The sequence below is a fragment of the Coenobita brevimanus genome, chromosome 32 (genome assembly GCF_032717465.1).
Source record: "Coenobita brevimanus isolate Jiangsu-jjx chromosome 32, ASM3271746v2, whole genome shotgun sequence".
In the NCBI taxonomy this organism is placed as follows: Eukaryota; Metazoa; Arthropoda; class Malacostraca; order Decapoda; family Coenobitidae; genus Coenobita; species Coenobita brevimanus.
In genome coordinates, this window is record NC_136985.1 from 10,618,154 (window position 1) to 10,639,323 (window position 21,170).

Below are 21,170 nucleotides of genomic sequence, written 5' to 3' on the forward strand. Positions count from 1 at the left end.
TCAGCAGCCCACCGCTACCTTGCCTAGGCCCATGCTGCCCTCGTCTTTGTGGTGGGGAGGGAGATAGTGATGATGATTGTGTTGATGATGACTGGGTGGATGAAGGTTCAGGTGATCGTGATGATGGAGATGGTTGTGGTGTTTATTGTGTTGAAGATGGTTGTGGTGGTGATGGTTGTGGTGGAAATGGTTGTGGAGGAGATGGTTATGGTGCTGCTGCTGATGATGATGATTATGATGGCTGAAATTCAGGCGGAATGAAGTCTGAAGGGGACAGTGACTTTGATAGTGTCATAGGGGAAGATAATATAGAAATATTTTGGATGCAGGCAGGTTGGACCATTGTGAGAGTGTAGGGTGACTGTAGGGGTAACGGGGTCAGTGTTTGCGGTGGGGGGGCGGAAGAGAGGTGGCGATAATACGGCTCAGTCTCCATGGTCATGGTGGTTCCAGTGGTGGCAGTGGTGATACCAGTGGTGGCAGTGGTTATACCAGCAGTGGCAGTGGTGACAGGTGTGGTAGCAGTGGTGATAGCAGTGGTAAGACCAGTGATGATGGGAGTGGTGGTAGTGATGGTGCTACTGCCTGTAGTGCTAATTGCCTCGGCCTTGACTTCGGCTTTGGGTTTATCTATTCCCTTGGGGGAGGATTTTGCTCTCCCTTTCCTCTACCTCACTCTCTCCTCCTCACCAAATTCACTGTCACATTCACTATCACTAGATGCTTCACTTTCAGTCCTACTAAATTAGTATTTCAAATACACCTCCTCTGATAAGCCCTTGCTTGCCATTGTAGTTTCAGTGTATAGGAGGGGAATGAATGAATGAATGAAAGAAAATGTGACATGGCGGTGCAACAGCAGTGGTCATATGCCGCCGAATATAAAATTAAAAGAAAGTAAAAAAAAAAAAAATACGATAAAAAGGAGTGATAAACAGTGCATAAAAGATGTGAACAATATAAAAGAATAAAAGAAACCAAAGCTAAAAAACATGGTGGAAAGATAAGGGTTAAAATTAGAACACTATCATTAAAATACAAACTAAAATATGGAAAAGCCCTACAGTATGTTGAGAAGGCCAGAACTGAACACAAAAGAGAAGGTACCTCCCCCCATAGCACAAGCCTCTTCCCCAAGAACCGAGGAAAGTAGGTACGATCCATCGGCAGCTCGGCACCCGGAAAGGTACTGCTGACGAAGGTCCCCAAGACTGGGGGATTTGACAAGATGCCGCACAGTCAAAGGAACCAGACAGTCATCACAATATGGAGGGGGCACCCTCTCCATTAAAAAAACATGGGTCAGCCTAGTATGGCCAATCATGGAGACGAGCCAAAGCTGTTTCTCACTGTCAGGACAGTCCCACATACCCCCCATTGCCCAGGTTCCTATGAATGCTGTGGAGTTTGTTTGCCCCAGCTGCATCCCACCTCTGCTGCCAGCAGAGACGGACAGCCTCCACAGTGGCTGCACATAAATCCTCGGATGGGACACGGTATTGAGGAGATGAAGGGTGTGAGGCAGCAGCTCTCGCCAAAGAGTCAGCACGCTCATTGCCCACGACCCCCACATGTGCAGGGACCCAACACAGTTGTACAGAGTATCATCGCCTACATAATAAGAAGAGCCTCTCCAAGACAGACAAGACCAGATGTGATGGGAAGCCACAAGACAAAGCTTGTAGGACACTGGCCAAGTCACTAAAAATAGTAGAAGAAGCTGGAGGAAAGCTAGAAATCAATTCAACTGCAACTAAAATGGCAGTAAGTTCAGCAGTAAAAACAGATGCACAAGGAGGGAGACTCCTACCACGGCTAAAATCATGAAAGATTACACCAAAGCCTGTCCCCACATGGGATTTAGAGCCATCAGTATATACAGGGATCGAGTCATTGTGAGCAGAGGCATGTTCTAAAAAATAAGACAAAGCTGCCTGTGAGGAAAGAGAGGGCTTCCTCTCATGGAAGTAGTCACATGGTTGTACCTCTTGAAGAAGCCAGGGGGCCACTCAGGGGACACGCACAGGGCAAACAGGAGAGGACTGGACACCCAACTCCTCCATGGCAGCCCTCACTCTGTACGAGAACGGGTGTGGATAGCGAGGGTGGGTGTCATGAAAGGGGAGAAGAGCGACCTCAGAGACAGCCTGACAACTCAGTGAGGCTGGAAGATGGTGAAGGCGGTGCCAACACTGCACCATTAAGGACTGCTGGCGGAGTTTTAGTGGTGGTTCGTTCGCATCAAGCAACAGGCTTTCAATCGGCGAGGACCAGAAAGCCCCAGTTGACAGGCGAATCCCAACATGATGGACAGAATTTAGTGGCTGCAGCCGTGCCTCAGTAGCAGAGGAGTACACTACACACCCATAGTCTAATTTGCTCCTAAGGCACGGTAAAGTTGGAGCAGGATGGTTCTGTCAGCGCCCCAAGACAAGTGATATTGGGTCCTTAATAGAGACAGGGCACGGAGGCATGAGAGTCGTAATGAACGGATATGAGGTACCCACGTCAGTCTCCTGTCGAAGACAAGTCAGAGAAACCTTGTTTCATCGACACATTGCACTCTGTGACCATATAACTGGAGATCTGGGTAGGGGTGAACTAATCTCAAGCAGCAGAAATGCGAGGTCACCGTCTTTGTTGGGGAGAAACGGAAACCGTGCACTTTGGCCCATCGAGAGACCCTGTCCAGACCGAGCTGCATGCGACGTTCAGCCATGGACTTCCGGGAAGCAGCATACCATAGACCCAAATCATCAACATACAGTGAGACTGACACCCCTTCTGGAATAGAGGACACTATACCGTTCAATGCTATCGCAAAGAGGGTCACACTGAGGACACTTCTCTGAGGCATCCCTTCCTCTTGAGGGTCCGAAGGAGACAGGGTGACACAAATCCTAACTCTGAATTAATGGTCACACAGAAAATTTAATAGAAAGAGGGGTAGCCTGCACATAAACCAAAAGAATGGAGTTCTTGGAAGATATTAAACCGCCATATAGTATCATATGCCTTTTCTAGATCAAAGAAAATGCACACTAGATGCTGCTGTCTAGCAAAAGCATCACATGCTGCAGCCTCAAGACGGACAAGGGCATCTGTTGTTGTGCGACATTTTCGAAAACCAGACTGACACTGAGAAAGACATTCATTCCTTTCTAGGAAATACATTAGGCACGTGTTGACCATTTTCTCAAATAATTTCCACATGCAGGACGTTAAGGCAATTGGCCGATACTCCATGGGACTGTAACCTGCCTTCCCTGGCTTCTGGAATGGCAGGACAATGGCCTCATGCCAAGACGTGGGAAGAGAGGATTCCCTCCAGATTCTGTTATAAAGGCAGAGGAGAAAGGACAGTGCATCATCATCCAAGTGTCGAAGCATTGCGTAGGGAATACCATCCGGCCCTGGTAAGGTGTCATGGCAGAGGGAAAGGGCAGATTGGAGTTTAAGACCAGACAAAGGGAGGTTGTAGGACTCCACATTCCCTAAACGGAAGTCCAGTACCCTTGCCTCTTCTATCTCCCGTTGTCTGGCAAATATTGGTGAGCTAGTACTTCTCTGACTGACTGCTGCAAAGGCGGACGCAAAAATATTGGCCACATCTGCAGGGTTACCAACAGGTTCACCATTAAACATCAGCAGGGGGGACCTACCTTGAGTGAATTTTCCCAAAATCTTTTGCACCCTCTTCCACTCCTGAGACACTGGCGTCTTTGAGTTTACAGATGACGCATAAGCCATCCAAGAGTCCCGCCTAGCTTGTTTCAGTACCCAACGAGCCTTTGCCCTTGCTCTTTTGGACTCGACAAGATAATGCTCTGTCCTATATCTACGATAATGGGAGAAAGCTACCTTCTTCTCACGTACAGCTACACTGCAGTCCTCATTCCACCATGGGACTGGTCGATAGCAATATGTGCCAGAGGTTTTAGGAACAGCATGAAGGGCAGCAGAATGCAGAACGGAGGTAAAGAACGAAACAGCCTCATCAATATGTGGAAAGTCTTCAACGGAGACAACAGAAATCAGAGAAGAGCAAAGGTACCAGTCTGCCTTGTCCAATCTCCACCTTGGTAGACGGGAACAGGGACTAGATACTGCTGCAGTATGGAGGATGGGAAAGTGATCACTTCCATGGAGATCCTCCATAACCTCCCAGGTAAAGTCCAGGAGACAGTCAGGAGAGCAGGCAGAGAGGTCGATTGCAGTAAATGAACCCGTTTGGGGGCGAAAATGGGTAAATGCCCCAGTATTGAAGGGGGCAAGATCCTCATCCTCCAGTAGGGACGCCAAAAACTCCCACGTTGGTTAATAAGACAGTCACCCCACAAAGGGTGGCGACCATTAAAGTCCCCCAAGCGAAGAAAGGGCGTAGGTAACTGACCAAGCAGGTTCCGAAGTTCCATCCTACTGACTGCTGTGTTGGGTGGTAAATAAATGGAACAAATTGTATACCAGCAGTGGGCATACAATCGCATAACAACACATTGGAGGTCAGACTGGAAGTGGACTGGCCGATGAGGGATGTCAGCCCTCACCAAAGCAGCACCACCTCCAACAAGATCCTGGGTTGAAGCTGAGTAAATAGCATCGTACCCAGGTGGTGCATGAGGAGTGGCAAGCCCTATAAGAGTTTCCTGGAGACACAAGCACAAAGGGGAATAAGCCAGGAGGGTCCGCAGCTCCTCCCAATTTCCACGCAGCCCTTGATAATTCCATTGTAATATACTGGCTTGAGAATGCCATAGTACCCACAGTGGAGGAAGAATCAGGTTGAGGGGCGAGACAACCTTGCCCCCGGCAAGAAACCAGATTTAAATTGCTACTTAGACCTTTCCTGGGCATGCCGCCCAGCTGAAGATAACCTGGAGGAAGAAGAAGAGGGCCGGAGGGCGGGGCAAGAGATGGTTTGGCAGGTGGACCGCAAACTGCCCTAGTCGGAATAAAGCAGGCAGTGCACCACGAGAGGGAGCACAATCAGTAGCGCGTCCCACAGTACTGGAATCCTGAGAGGGCAAGGCCTCATGCAGTTCAGCAGGCACATCAATGACCTGAGGACCACCACTATTTGGTGGTGGCTGGGTCTTCAGCGAGACGCCATCCCCAGCCTGCACTTGCCCTGACCCCTGAGTGTCCCGAGGAGGAGGAGTAGTGGGTTCCACTGCAGAGATCTTTGGTAGCAGTGCTTCGCTCTCTGAGCACTCCGAGGAGCCACGGTGATGCTTACCTTGCACAGGAAGGACATCGGGAGTTTCGGATGTGTCAAATCAAGGTGTAGCATCGACACGGGTGTTTGTCACAGGAGGAGCCAGAGGAACTGGGATGAGGGAGGCACTCCCAGATGCTGGAAGCACCACCGCAGAGGGGACACCTCCGGAGACAGGAGGCACCTCCCCGAAAGAAGCACAGCCACTTCCAGGCTGCACTTTTTCAGTGGAACCCCCCGGCCGAACCCCGAGAATTTGATGGGGCATTGTGTAATGGCAGGGACACCTGCCGAGTAGCCTCGGGGCGAGACAACACAGCAGCAAAGGTAACCCCAGGGTGAATGAACCACTCCCTTACCCTGGCCTTTGCCTCAGAAAAGGAAATTTTCTCCTTTGTTCGGACAGAAATAATCTCATATTCATACTTGTATACTTCGCAATCCCTTGAGGAGGCCACATGCACTCCTCCACAGTTCAAACATTTAGGGGATTGAGAACCATACCATGAGAAATTCCACCACAATTTCCACAGACCTCAGGAAGGCCAGACGCTTCCCGCCTGCAAGAACGGTGAACATGACCAAATCTTTTACAGTAATAGCATCTTCTTGGTCAGGGTACATAAGGTTTAACCTTAAGCTTCCACCATGCAGCAGTGATAACCTCCGGCAAAGTAAGGCGGTCAAATGTCAAGATAAGAGTGGACATGGGGGTTAAAACCCCATCAACTTTCTTCATAATTCTGTGTACTGCTACAACACCCTGAGGAGCCAGCCACTCTAAGAGGGAAGAATCAGAATATGGGATCAAGTCACAAGAATACACAACCCCTCGGGACTGATTTAGGACCAAGTGACGAGAGGCAGATACAGGATAACCAGTGACAATAGTTAGAGACTGGATGCGTGAACTCTCCTCTTCATTCCTGGCTTCTAACAATAGAGAACCATCACCCTGCAAAGAGACCCTGGGGTAAATCCACATGCCATAACTAGACCACTGTGAATCTGAAAACAGTTCAGGTTCCGGAAGGAAGTACCATCATCCGTTTTGAGGCCTATATATTTTCTATAAGAATGTTTCACAAAGACACCAGGTAAAAACTCGATACAGGGAACATCTGAATTCGCAGTTTTGGCAGATGACCCGGAGGGTATAGGGTCATTGCCAAGAGAGTGACCAGGTGATGCCAACTCGTGTAGCTGGTCACCGACCACACGAGTGGTTAAAGAAGTTTCTGATGTAACCATATATACATTAGTGAGATAAAATGGCACCAGGAGCCAAGGGAAACCACATACCAGGGAGTGAGGGGACCGAGTGCGGTCTGATGGAAGTGGGGTATCTCATCCCCAGAGGGTGACCCAAAAGGGAAACCCCATGATGCGAAAGATCGTTCCCACCATTGCAAAGACCCCCTTCCCCAACACCCCCCAGCCCAGGCACACAACCAATCAACTAAGGAGAGCACCAAGGCGATCCCTCTGATGGGCGGCACTGATGACCCGTACAGGTAACCTACGTTTCAGACAGCGCTTAGTCAGACCCCTCACCCACAACCCTACAAGCATGGAAGACCCTGCCAAATGTCATTACATCCACGGGCAGGCTTGTTGGATCACAGGGGCATTCAAGCCCCACCACCACGACAAAGTGGCTGCCCACAGGGGAGGGGGGTATAGGAGGAGATGTCAAAATCGGTTATGAAATATCAAATTTGGAACTCTGAAAATAATAAGAAACACTTAAAAACCTTCTTCACAAGCACACTGCACTATATATAACAAACTATATACATGTAAGGTATGGATGGTGCAGTAATAGAAAATGAGGAATAAGATGGCTGACTGTGGGCTCACACACCCTCCTAGTCTGACTGCTGAGAGGACACTGAACTAAAAATAGACTGCTTGTCTTTGCGATAGGCTTGTGGGTGTTCCCATATATTTCTCTCAGACCTGGCCACTCTCACCTTTGACTGAACAAAATTTGACACAATTTCAGCCATAGGAAAAGTCTCTATGATCATTTATAGGGAAGTTGCATCATCTTGCATCATTGGTTACTCTTCAGATTGCAAGGACTATGACTTACATTGCGTCTTAGTGTGCAAAAGGGTTAAATGCTGAAAAAATTCAGCAGAAGGGGATGGTCAGGAGCTAGTCCCGAGGGTTGATGAAACGGGAGCTCCAGCTCTCCCTGTCCACGGTACAAACCAAGTTTTGATGTTTCAGTGCCGCCTATTAGTCTGGTTGTAGATAAGGCCCTGAGGAAGGCCACATGTACCATATGGACATTGCTCCAGGTCTGGTAAAGGTAATGCTCACACAGTTTAAATTGCCCACTAAAAATTTATTCAAGGTTGTAAATATAAAGTTAAATGTTTTGTGCCCACAAAGAAATGCAAAAGAATTTAACTTGAACCACTGGATCTACATTTGGACTTTTAAGACGCACAGCCTCTGGCACTAATTTTCTTGTTAGAAATAAGCACTGTTTTTGAGATAAAGGAATGGGAATTTCGGATGGATGTGCTAACAGGCTTAGTTAGGTATTAGGCGCCATCAGAATTGTATTTTTGAACAGGGGAGGAAACACAACCTTCATCCATGACCCCCTCCATCCCCCAAAAAAAAGACTAATAGTTTTCAAGAGTCATGAATGAAATCTCATCTGAAATGTCAGGACTGAGTATCCTAACCCGAGGCTTGTACAGTTCTGAAAAAAAAAAAAAAAAAAATTGGATGAATGGATGGAATAAAATCACTTGTGTGCATTAATACAAACTATAATATGTTACGGGGACCAGTAGAAAAACTGACCTTCACTCCAGGTTCTAGGTCCCTCATCCCCCCCCCCCCAAAAAAAAAAGTTCTCCAAGATCAGTGGAAGAATTAGTGGGTGTGTTTTTTGGTGTGAATGTGCCCCTTTCCATGATCTTTAGATAAAATGATATTAATGACAAGCTAGGCGAGTCTGTATCTATAAAGCTGTAAAGTTAGCTCCTTTCAGTTCTTCTGGATGCAGCAGGGAGCTATACCCTCAAATTTGTGAAAATAAATCCCGTCAAAACATCGGCAGAGCTGGCAAACGCGAGTACAGTCCTTCGAGAAGTTTACCTCATTACTCCTTCTCTGTCCTTCCTTTGATCAATGGTGGTGTCTGCAAGGCAAGTCATTCTCTGTCTTCAAGATGCATGAGCAACACATGGGATCAGCATCAGTCCTCTACGAGCTGTGCACCAGCATCTTCTCGAGTCCGAGCTGCTACTTTCCTGGTTGCATGGGAACCCTGCAGCTTGTGCCACGTGCCATTGTTTTTTGTTTTTTTTGTCCCTTGTCTCCCAGTTTTAGTGATTTAATTTCTGGTTCATAGCCCCACAGGGTGCGCAGGTTTTCTGTCTGTATGACTGCAGTGGTTTGCTTCTGCTGTGCTAGGCTGTCAGGGATTAGACAGCCTTCTTACTCTGCGACGTCTGAAAATATGATTTTTTTTTTTAGTGTAGTTGCTGGCTCCTCATGAAGCACAGATATCATCAAGCATGGCAGGCTTCATCTATCGCATGATGTTCATCCTAGACTCTGCTTTCATGAAGTTACATGTTTTTTCTCAGTTTCTCTTATTTTTCGTAGCCTCCTGGCTTCCTTGCCTTTAGCCCTAAGAGTCTCATGGTGGTCTGTCTGTCCATGCATGATAGGACATTTGTATCATGCTGTACTTAAGCTCAGGCCAGATTTTAGATTATTTCTCTTTATTATGTCAATATATTTCAGTTTTTAGTATGTTCTTTGAACTTAGCATTGGGAAATTTTTCACTGGTCTAGCTGGGCAGAAGTCTTCTGTCATGTTATGTTTACCTAGGCCATAATTGGCCTAATATAGTATGTAGTGTGATGCTTGCACCATTGTGCACAGTGTTGACTCTGCATGGGCACGACGGCCTATTTCCCTCATGAGATGCTTTCCTTTGTTTTCCCGAGATTCCACTCATTGTTTTCTTTTGACAAGTATGTAAATTACCATAAGTTTCAGTTCCTTTGGTCCTTCTGCCCCATGTGGTACAGAGTGTTTATTCTTAGTAAACCCAGGGCTGTGGCCATGCTTTTACTTATCAAGGTTTAGTTTGGTGATTGCCTGCTCCATATGGTGTGCAGCTCGCAATATCATTGTGCCTGGCAGGTTACCTGCTTATCAGTTTGTTTGCCCGGGCCTTAGATTCTGAATTCGTGCCATGATTTTTTCTATGGGTATTTCAACGTACTTTTGTTCTTGACCACGTGGTAACCGCCCCCCGTTCCTCTAGGAGGGAGGGTAGATGGCCACCTGTATACTTTCCCTATCAGAAATTATCCTACTTAATCCTCTTCTCTCCTCTGCCTGCTCTTCTCCCACTCCTATTAATTTTGTCCCTGGGTTTTGTTTCATCTTTTGGGGTAGGTGGCTATGGAGGTTCCATTGAGCAGAACTTCCCTCTAGTCCGACATGGAGAACAACAGGGGAAAGGAGAGGAGGTAGCAGCCCTTTGTGTCAAACTCATGTGGTTCTGTGTATCCCTCCTTCCCAGGCTGACATTCTCCATCCAAGGTCGGCCTGCTCCTTCAGAGGATGCTCTGGGAGGCTATGTAGGGATGGCCATATGCTTTGTAAGTCTCACACCTGATGTATGGAGGGATACATCTTCAATTTCCAGTGTCATGGCACCTGCTGTCTGTGGTGTGACACCCTGTCTACTGTTTCCAACCTGAACAGCCTCCTGGAATACACCCACCTGACAGCCCAATGGAAGAGGGCTCAGAAGTCAGCAGCTCACCGTAGGGGATGCAGTCTGGTGTGATAGGATAGTGAGATGGCCATGAAACTTCATTTCTGCCAATGAAGGATGTCCAGTGACACAGCTCCTTCCCTTAACATTTCTGCCTGATCTACAGTAATAAGGCACAGAGGGAGGGTAAGACAGTAACCATAGATGGGGACATAACAGCACTACCCCTGTCGACGCCTGTGCACATGGAGTATCGACCAGGATATTCATCACCTCATGGTCTCTCCAGCCATCCAGAGCATCGAGATAGACGAACAAAGGTCATGACACCCACTACCCACCCATTAAACTGTCTCCCTGACCATAGTAGAGATCTAACTCACCATGTGGGAAATACTTATCCCCAGAGCAGTTGCGTTCTTTACCTTTTAAAATAGTTGTCCCTTTTTAAAAGCAGAGGAAAACCTAGAGAGCGTTAATGACATATTCAAGCAGTTTTATAACCCAGAGATTACGTTCTCTTTAATAATTCTTATTATTAATAAATTAAATGTTACTGCATTAACTCTTGGGGACAACTATTGTAATGGTGGCTTTTATTTTATCCACCGTTATTGTTCATCAGTGTAACGCCAGATATTTAATCTTACCGGTGTTACCAGTGTAATAGTCGGAAATTGGATTTCCCACCGTTGTTGGTTCTGTTTAACTTACTCGTTGATAATACAAATGGTACTCAACTTAGTCTCCCATCAATGACTGATAAAATATTCACCTCCGTAAAAAGAAAGGGGGGGGGGTAGCATTTCGACTTTGAATGATAAAGGTTGATTGTTTGACAGATAGATTTGGTAGCGTTTGTGGTTTTGACCGAGTCGAGGTTAAGTCAGTACCACGTGTGTTCGTTGTTCCCAAAGCGGAGAGGACATAATTCTCTTGATTGGGTATAAAAATGACATATACTTTATTCTACTTTAATAATTCTATACTGATTAATCAACAGACATTTTGAATTACCTGACCCTTAATCATATGTAAAAGGGGTGTAAATTAAAGCCATGGTTTGGGGCGAACATCATACAATATTGTCACCAAGCGAAACAATGGGAATTTTCAACGGTGATTTTTTGAGGTCATCATACTACACTCTTTATGATCAGTTACTCTTGGGCTCGTCAATACCCTCAAGACTGGGACATGTATCGGCATGAATTGTCTTTTCGGGCTGGCATAGCCTCGAACCAAAAATAATCACTCGTGTTCTATTTCGTCCGTGTAGTATAATCTCATCATACAATTCAGTAATAATTCACATTCATTATCAATTCATAATTTTTAATAATTCATAATCATCTTTAATGCATAATCACCAAAAATACATAATCACTAGGGCTTGTTTAGCCTCGAGGAACAACTAAAAAAAAAAATCACATTTTTGCTCACAACCACTAAGTTCCCTTCAACGCTCCCAATTTTCTAACATATTAATATAAGAGAAAGAAAACGGTTGATGAGTTTGAATTCGCCTTTCCGTTACATGATCACATTAACTTTCAAAAATTCTATACCTTATCTACAAAAATAATAAAGTTCACCTTACAGATTCATAATACCATTTCTACTACATTCAGTTTATAAACTATTCCTGGGTAGTGTAAGCGTGTATGTAAGACAAGTCTATGGGCAATATCACATGATGGCCTCGTGCACACCCTGACGTCACGGTGTCTGTGAACTGAACCAACGTCTGTTATACACCAGGTCTAGATAGCGAATGTCTACGTTAAGCTTTTAACAACATTACTTCATATGGTTCACGACAAGTAAGGATTAACCCCTTAACCGCGGGGCGTCACTTTCGTGATGCTTGGGAGCAAGGGATCATACCGCGGGGAGTCGCTTTTGTGATTCTGCGTTATTTTGAATTCACCCGGGCTTCCAAGTGGGGGCTTGTATCATCTATCAGTACTGCCAATGTCCAACACTAGTCAGCACTCCTAATCTCATCTGTACTCCCATCCATTGTTGACAATTTAGCCATTTCTCCCCGTTCTTGACTCCCCTCCCTATACCCCCTCCATTACCCTATCCTCTCGCCTGCCCGGCCGTGCTACGCTAAGTAAATCTTCCCTGGAATTTTTCACTGATTTCATCCATTGAAATAAGCCCTATGTCCTATTCTTATACCAAATAATATATACAAGAAAGATATAAGGTAAGTGAGAGTGCCATACACCTGGAATTGGCTAATTATCACCTGACAACACCTCACGTGCACTCGATCACTAATTTTCGCTGTTTTTTTCCCCTTGAAATATGCCGTATAATCTATTTTCGTAATAAATATACATGTAAGGAGGGAAGGGAGAAGCCTAAGTGATATTTACATTCACCTGGAACTACCAAATTTATAATGTATTGTCTAGATTTCCTGCCAATCATATCAGTGCTAGACTTAGCTGTTTCAAGAAGTAATATTGGTAACTCTGAATAACCCCTTAGCAGGCCTCCACGCTGGCCCTCCGTTATCAGTTTACTCTCATCTTCCGAAGCGAGGGTACCTATGTTTCTTCTTGCTGACTTCAAGGCCTTTTTTCACCCCCACGCAAATGGCCCTGTGACCTTTACCCCCTACTAAACCTCGTGTGGAAAGAGGTAAAGGGCTGACAATTGATAAAAGAGTGACTACGATCTTTCTATTGAGTAAAACAGTGCAAGTGGAATTGTAAATAATGTGTAAATAATGTGTAAACAGCAAGTGAAAGTAATGAACGTAAATATACGTGAACAATGGATAATAGTTTTATAAGTTATTTCAAGTGACAGTGCACAACACAGTGTAAATAAAATGGAAATGTAAATAATGTAAATAAAATAGAGAACGTAAATAGAAATGTAAATGAGTAGTATTATAAGAATACGAGTATATACCCTAGGAATAATGAAAGTGAAAGTTTCACTCTAGCATGTCTGAATGCTATGAGTTTTGAGAGTGAAGATGAAAGTGACATTCACTCTCAATGCCAGTATACAGGACGAGAAAGTGAATGCTACGTATTTTACTGAAAGAAATTGAATCCCTACAGTGACAATAAACTAATACTACTGAAGGAAACTTATGGATAAAGACTGTAGATATATATAAGTGTTATATAGTAATAGAAATATAAAGTGTGAGGGGTTTTATGAATAATAAATGACAGACTACCAAGAGCGAACTAGTGCCAGTGCGACGATCAGACGCGCTCGTAATTTCCATTGCTTTCACAGTGTTTTTTTTTTTTAGTATGGATCCCAAACTACTTGAAAATTGTAGAATAGTGTTTATAGTGTTTGTATCTGGCTGTGGTAATCATATTACGGGTTGTCGGGAAGTGTAAAGTGGAGACTTCGTTACCCTACTTCAGAGGTCTCCACAAGTCCTACGGTAACCGACGAAGGCTCAACAATCATTCCAGGAGAAAGCTGAAGGTATGTGCCATAAGCATATGTAATTTTATTATTCTAGGACTAATAACTGATTTTTGGCAAATATTTTTTGAGAGTCTGTCGGAGCCCAAATAACCCCGCGGCACACGCAAGTCATTGGTAAACAAGCCCGCGGTGTAGGAGTTAAACAAGTAAGGGGGGAGAAAGGAGGAATGTGTACAGCTCACCTGAACCAACGTCTGTTATACACCAGGTCTAGGTAGCGAATGGGGCATATCGGGCACCAAGGGACGCCACTGCTAGATCAAATGAGATTGTGTTTTTGGAATATGGTGAGTTTTAATTCTCTTCACTATTTATATAGTAGTGTACACCTGACGTTAGGACTTTTGACTGAATTGGTGAAAATTTGGGATTCAATCCTTACTGCATTTAAATACTGAATTTACTGCCATCCTGCCTTGAGTTTGAGGTAGCTTATGCCATCTAGTGACGGCTAAGGCAAGCGGGACTATTTGATTCTCACAAATTACATTATTTTGGCCTTTTTTTTACTATTAATCTTACATATTTGGCTCTAGCAGCTTCATTAGTAAGCATTTCACAACAATGTTACGGAAAGAATTGGATACCCATTATTATTCTGTTTAAGGTTTAAACTTGGCGCCCAATAACGACGCACAAACAAGGGGAAGGTTGCACGCATCTGTTATTCATTATTCTACCAGATGGATGAATTCCCATAGTTCAACACTCACATTTACACCACATATGCATAGATACAGAGATGTTTACATATAAAAATAAAGTTAACCCTACATCGATCATTAACATATGAACTACTACTTAGGACAGGAATTTATAGACTAGTATTCAGATTATACCCTATCTAACTTAGAAATTACGGTACCTCTAAACATATACATTAATACTAAACTTGTGGCACTACACGGCTCCCACGTTCGGAAGACAAATTTTACCCAAGTCAATCATCTGTGACATGTGCATGGATGGGATGTTGTTACTCCTATAGCTGCTATTAACACTTTGAATTGGAACATTTTCCCCCACAATCGGTGGCACCTGTCGGTCCACATTAAACACCTGATGCATACCTCGGAAGGTTGCTTACTCACTTCATTAGGAGGTATGATCACTCCTTACACGTGATGTTATGAGGGAATTTATGCCCCAGTCAGCCTCAGGTTTTAGAGGATAGCTTGTCGCTCACCTGAGCTTGACAGGGTCTCTCGAGAGTGAGATCACCACGGGGGCGCTTCCTTCCACTCTTCCATTCACATTCACATTCACTCTCTTCTTTTGTTTCCAGCATTCCGCCCGCAAGAAAGTGAGCGCTCATTCTGTCCTGAAGACTCCACTACCTCACAAACCGTGCTAACTCTAAGGTGAGGGGATTGATCACTCCCCACGAAGTAAGGCACTTCCCGGTTCCAACCGGAACTCTTTACTCTCTTTTTTTTTTCTTTATTACACCCACTCCTCGGGGATGAGTCCACCCGGAACACAACCTTAAGCAGTTATGTTTCACAACATTCGTCTCATGCACTTATCTCTACCTTTCTAGTTAACACTCCTCTATGAGCCTCCGAGGGGCATTCCTCACTCGCAGTGGTAATCGCTCATCTTTGGGCTCAGGGGAGAGCTCCTGTTGCAACGGTTCTAAGAGCCATTCCTTGGTACTGTAATATGGTTTTACCTTTTCAGCAGCCCTTTGTATTCTTTTGCCACTAAATACATTTTCAATGATATAAACACTTCCATCTAGCAACACTTCGATCACTTTATACGGGCCGTCCCATTTGGCATTCAGTTTCCTACAGGTACCCGGCTGTATGGTTTCTTTTTTCACCCACACCAAGCTATTGATCCCAACCTTCTGCGCTCTCCTCCGTCTGTTGGCCACATCCCAGTATCACCTAGTCATCTTCTGGTGGGTACTTTTAATAAGCGTGTGTGCTATCGCTAGGTCGTCCTCCTCTGCGTCCACGGAAGGCAATAAGGTACCAATGAGGCGAGGGGGATGGCGTGAGAAGAAGGCATAATAGGGCTGTTGTCCCGTGCTTGAGTGCACCGCTTGATTTATGACAGTTTGGCACGACTGGAGCAGCTGAGGCCAACACAAGGGATGCCCATTGCAGAGGGATGCTAGGATACTTTTCATAGTCCTATGTATCCTTTCGGTGGTGGAATTTCCCTGGGGATGATAAGGGGTGACATAGAACAGGTCCACCTGGTTCCTCCGGCAGAATTTCTTGAACTCTCCACTCGTGAACTCTCCTCCGTTGTCCAGGACGATACCTCGTGGCGTCCCAAAGTCGGTGAAGTATTGCCCAAGACAGTGTATGATGTGTTGTGTATGTTTGTCCCTGAGTGAGTAGTATTTCACAAACCTATTGTAGTGATCTATCACAGTAAGGACCTATCGGTAGCCCTGAGCTCCAGCAACCATATCGGTCAAGTCGATCCCGATACGTTCCAATGGTTTACTTACAGGCGGGAAACCTTTCCAAGGTTGCTGCAACCCAGTTTCACCTTTGAATCTTTGACAAGTGGGACACTGTTTCACATACTCGCATACATCTACTTTTAGATTTGGCCAATAGAATAGCTCTTCTGGATAGACTTTTTCTGACCTAGATGCCCTGAGATTTCATGAGCGTGTTTTATAGCTTCTTTTGTTAATGACTTAGGAATCACCAAACAATATTGGATGCTACCACCATTTGTTTCCTGAGCAAAATATAATAGTTCGTCAATCAACGCAAATTGGCTCAACATGGCTTTCGGTAGTCTTTTAGTAGGGAGCTTCTCACTATGCAAGTACTTAGCTAACTCATCCCACATGGGTTCTTTTCGCTGCTTATCTCTCATTTCGTCTCGGCTAAATCCAAGCCAGTTGGTTTCTGACTGGTGGAATATCACTCTGACAGGTCTAGAAAGCTGATCGGCGACTACATTATATTTACCCTCGACATATTGCTCGTTGTAGTCGTACTCAAGCATCTCGAGAATCCACCGGTTCATACGTGGGGATTTTGTTTTTTGCTTAAAAATGCTGGTAAGTGGTTGAGGGTCTGTCAAGATAGTAAAGTGGGAACCCCACAAGTAATGGTGGAAATTGCGGCATGTGAGAATGACTGCCAATGCTTCTTTGTCAGTTGCGGAATATTTTCTCTTGCAGGGATTGAGCTTTTTGGAAAAGTAACCAATAGGTAAGTTGGAGTTGTCTGGTTGTATCTGGTTCAATACGCCACCAATATGGGTGTTGCTCGCGTCGGTGGTTACAATGAATGATCGAGTCACGTTGGCTCTTACCAAGACTGGCACATTCACTAAACACGACTTCAATTGAACAAATGCCGATTGGCACTCGTCTGACCATACGAACGCTACTCCGGATCTTAAGTTAGTAAGGGGAGCTGCTATTTTTGCGAACGAAGGTACGTGTTTTCGGTAGAACCCGCACATTCCAAGGAATCTCCGGACTTCTTTGACTCTTGTGGGTCCTTTCATTTTGTTGATAGCCTCTATGTTTTTTGGGTCCGGTGTACTCCCGGCCACTGAGATTATATGGCCAAGAAAGGTTACTTCTTTTAATCCAAAAGTACATTTGCTTAAATTTAGCTTGGCCCCATTCTGTCAGTAAAGTGAATAGTTGCTGTAAGCGACTCAACAACATGGGGATGTCATCAGCCCAAATTATTAAATCATCCACATAATTATTTACACAGCCTTGCTTCAACAATGGAGTAAGAATGTCTTGCATTCGTCGGGAAAATATGGCTGGTGAACATTTTAGTCCGAATGGTAAGGCTTAAATCTGTAAAGTGTGACGCCATCACTGAATGTGGTTAAATCACGGCTCTCTTCGTCCAACATGATTTGAAAATATGCCTCACGCATATCAAGAGTCACATAGTAATTATGACCTGTGGCCTGCTCGAATAATTCTTCTAGTCTGGGCAGTGGATAGATATCCGTGGCAAGATGTTGATTCACGTGGCGATTATCTAAACACATGCGCATGCCGCCGTCCGGTTTGTTAACTAATACAATAGGAGATAACCAGGCAGCTGTCGATCTTTCAGTTATTTCTCTCTCTTCTATGTCTTGCAACATTTCAGCGATCACCTGTTTAGCTTGTTCAGGATATCGATAGATCGGTCCACGGCTGGGCTGTGGGTCTGCTACTTTAATGTGAACGGGGGGACCGCTGATGGTTCCTAGTTCTCCTTTTTCCAAAATGAAGAGGGGATCGTGTTGCAGAATTACGTTAGCTAGTTCTTCTTGTTGAGTTAAAGCTAAGTGAGGCCATGTCTGTTCGTCAATTAGCTTTCGGAATCGTTGAACACGAGTTCCGCTTTCATCAGTTCGATCACTGGTAGGGATCAGGTCATTTTGAATTTTGGTAACTGAGCTGACTGTACTTACAGGAGGGTCAATCAGAATTTCACATGAGCCTAGAATGGTACCTTTCCGAAACAGTTTATCTTGTTTAGCTCTATTATTGAGGGGTAAAAAGACTAAACCCTCTGAATTCACTTGTAATATGTAAGGGTGATTATTATGACTGAAACGCGCTTGTGGGTAGAACAGTAAAGTGGTTTTAGGCTCCTCACTGACTGGCACGGCTATGAATTTGGTTTGATATGGGGTGAGTCTCTCTACTGTTAAGAGATTAATCTGTTTCAACTGTTGAGGGTTCCTGACGGCTCTGATAGGTGTGGCCTGGACTCGCTCAACTTTTCCTTTCCGCTGCGGAACATACTTTACGACGTACGGGGCTCCTCCCCACATCAGCGCTCATTGCGCAGCTTTCCAGAACAACGGAGATTGTCCGAGGACATCACATCCCAACAACATTTCAGTAGTCAAGTAGGCGTTCGGGACGACTGGGCATCACTGTTGATGAACTTTCTCATCTCCCACTCTGATCTCTACTTTGACCATACCCAGGATACGGAGCAGCGCTCCTGTGACTCCCTGTAATCTCGGTGGATTTCTCCTCGTGTTTATTTCTGCTCCTAACTGCTTCACGGTGGCCTCTTTGAGTAAGGTGTAACCACTCCCTGTATCAACTACAGCTTCCACTACTTTATTATTCATGCTGACGCTTATCGTGGGCGATGTTATGCCTGCGGTTAGTCAAATAGACTGATGGGGGAACTTTGGTTGCAGTCTGCCTCGCGTTTGGACTGGGTGGGTGAAATCTGTTATTGCCCCGTGTCGCTGCGCTGTGGTTTATGCGACCTGGGCAGTCATGACTGCCTCTATGACATCCCAACCTACGGCAATCAAAACAGTGGCCTGGTGGTGGTTTTGCCCAACATTCTTGCAACGTGTGTGAACTCTTCAGACAATAACTACAGTATTTTCGCCTCAGTGTTACAGGAGGAGTAGATTGTTTTTGGTTGAGTTGTTCTAAATTTGTTTTCAAATCCCTTAATTGAGCTTTCAATTCAGTCACTTCCTTGTCTGACTCAGGTTGACGGTTATCATGGGATGGTCTTGGTGGAGTATCCACAACATTTGTATTTGAGGGAACTTCACTTTTATTGTCCCTATCCGGCATTGCATTAACTCAGGTGGTATACCTCTCTTCGAGAAGCTGCCTCTCATTTTCGATCCTGTCAATGAATTTACAGAGTGGATATCCGTCATCAAGGTAACCTTCCAATTTTTCCCTGGACTCGAGTGGAAGACCATACCACAATTTCTTCTTAATTCATTTATCTCGCAAGGGAAACTTTTCTTTTGGAAACTTTGTTTCGAGAGCCTCATGCTTACACATGAACCTATGTACAAACGCCTGGGGTGATTCTTCCCAGTCATAAGTCATGCTCTCTAGCTCTTGCCATGCTCGATCTACACTCAATTCAATGGTAAACTCTGCGCTCAAGAATTTTTTTTAGCTCGGGCCATGACAGTGCAAAATGTTTCTTTTGGTAATTATGGATGAAAGTGGCCAGTTCGGAACCCATTCGACTTTTGGCAACCTGGATTCTGATCGCATTACTGGTATCAACTTGCTCAACCACCTCACAAAACATTTCGAGGCGAGATGTGGCTTCTATCCCTTGAAGCTGATTTAATTCCAAAATTGGAATATCGCGTGGTTTTGTGAGAGAGACCCGTGAAGTCATGATGTGTGAACAAGGGGTCGAGTGTGAAGGCAACGTTCTATTCGCAGTACCGAATTGCTCATCCGCCTCATCTAATTGAATAGTTACATGATCTCTCACCGCTTGTGACGGACGATCAGCTTCCGGCTGCGATTGACCAAATAATTGTCCATACAGAGACATGGTGATCCTAATTTTTCTTCTACTCTTACTAAAAAAAATATTAAATTTTGAAATGTTTTCCCTCATTATCTTTGAGTAGGTCTAATCACTTCCATCGTCTCTGTAGGCCTCAATAATTCTGATAAATTTGGCGTCCACTTGCTCTCTAACTGCGGCTCTCCAGTGTACTCCATCAGCTAGATTATTACTATAGTAAGCCTTGTTAAACTGCAGGTTTTGATTAGGTAAGCTTCGGCGAATTTTCTTATTGATCGAGTTCCTTACTGTTTTATAGTCCTCGGATGAAATAGGAGCACTTGCTCCCTGGTACACTCTTGGTTCTACTTGACAATCACCCTGGCGCGGCATGGTTTCTCTAGCTCCCTGGTAACAGTCCTTATTCTATGAAAAATTTCTTGAGGGGTAGTGTTTTGGTCAATATCATTACTTCCAATCTACAAAAATACAAGGTCACATTCCCACTCCAATACAGAATTTAACCGGGGGTCCTGAAAGAAATTCCTAACCTTGCCCCCACTTGCCCGAAAGATTCTAATCTCTACGTCCTGAACATAGAGTTGCGGAGGTATTTGGGCATGACCAACCAATGCTACCCTTAACATTCTCACTCTCTTTGCTGTTCACTTCCCTTCACTTTCTCACCAACGCCACTAATTGGGGAACGATGAATATCCCACCACTATCGCCACCAGCGTAATGGTGGCTTTTATTTTATCCACCGTTATTGTTCATCAGTGTAACGCCAGATATTTAATCTTACCGGTGTTACCAGTGTAATGGTCGGAAATTGGATTTCCCACCGTTGTTGGTTCTGTTTAACTTACTCGTTGATAATACAAATGGTACTCAACTTAGTCTCCCCTCAATGACTGATAAAATATTCACCTCCGTAAAAACAAAGGGGGGGGGTAGCATTTCGACTTTGAATGATAAAGGTTAATTGTTTAACAGATAGATTTGGTAGCGTTTGTGGTTTTGACCGAGTCGAGATTAAGTCAGTACCACGTGTGTTCGTCGTTCCCAAAGCGGAGGAATCTTAAACTGGAAGGGGAGTGAGTTATGCGTGAGAGGACATAATTGTCGTGCCCCACTTGCTTGCTTACTCTTTATCTATTCTTCTCTTATGGAAGACTAAGTTCAGTTACGTTAAGTCCAATTAAGTTAATCAGATTTAATTAAGTTTCATTTTGGTAGCGCTAGATAAGTCCAAGTGGGAAACCCGACATAACAACACATCAAATAAACACAAGTCCATTTAAGGCCGGCGCTACGTGGGAGCGTCTCGTTCCTTATTAAGAGGAAGGGATTCTAGGGTTACTCAAACTAATTTTCTCTTTTTTGTTTATCTACAATTTATGTACAATTTATACACAAAGTCAAAGCAATCAACTGATTTGGTCCACTCTATGAACTCCAAGTTATGCAACTACTTTTGAA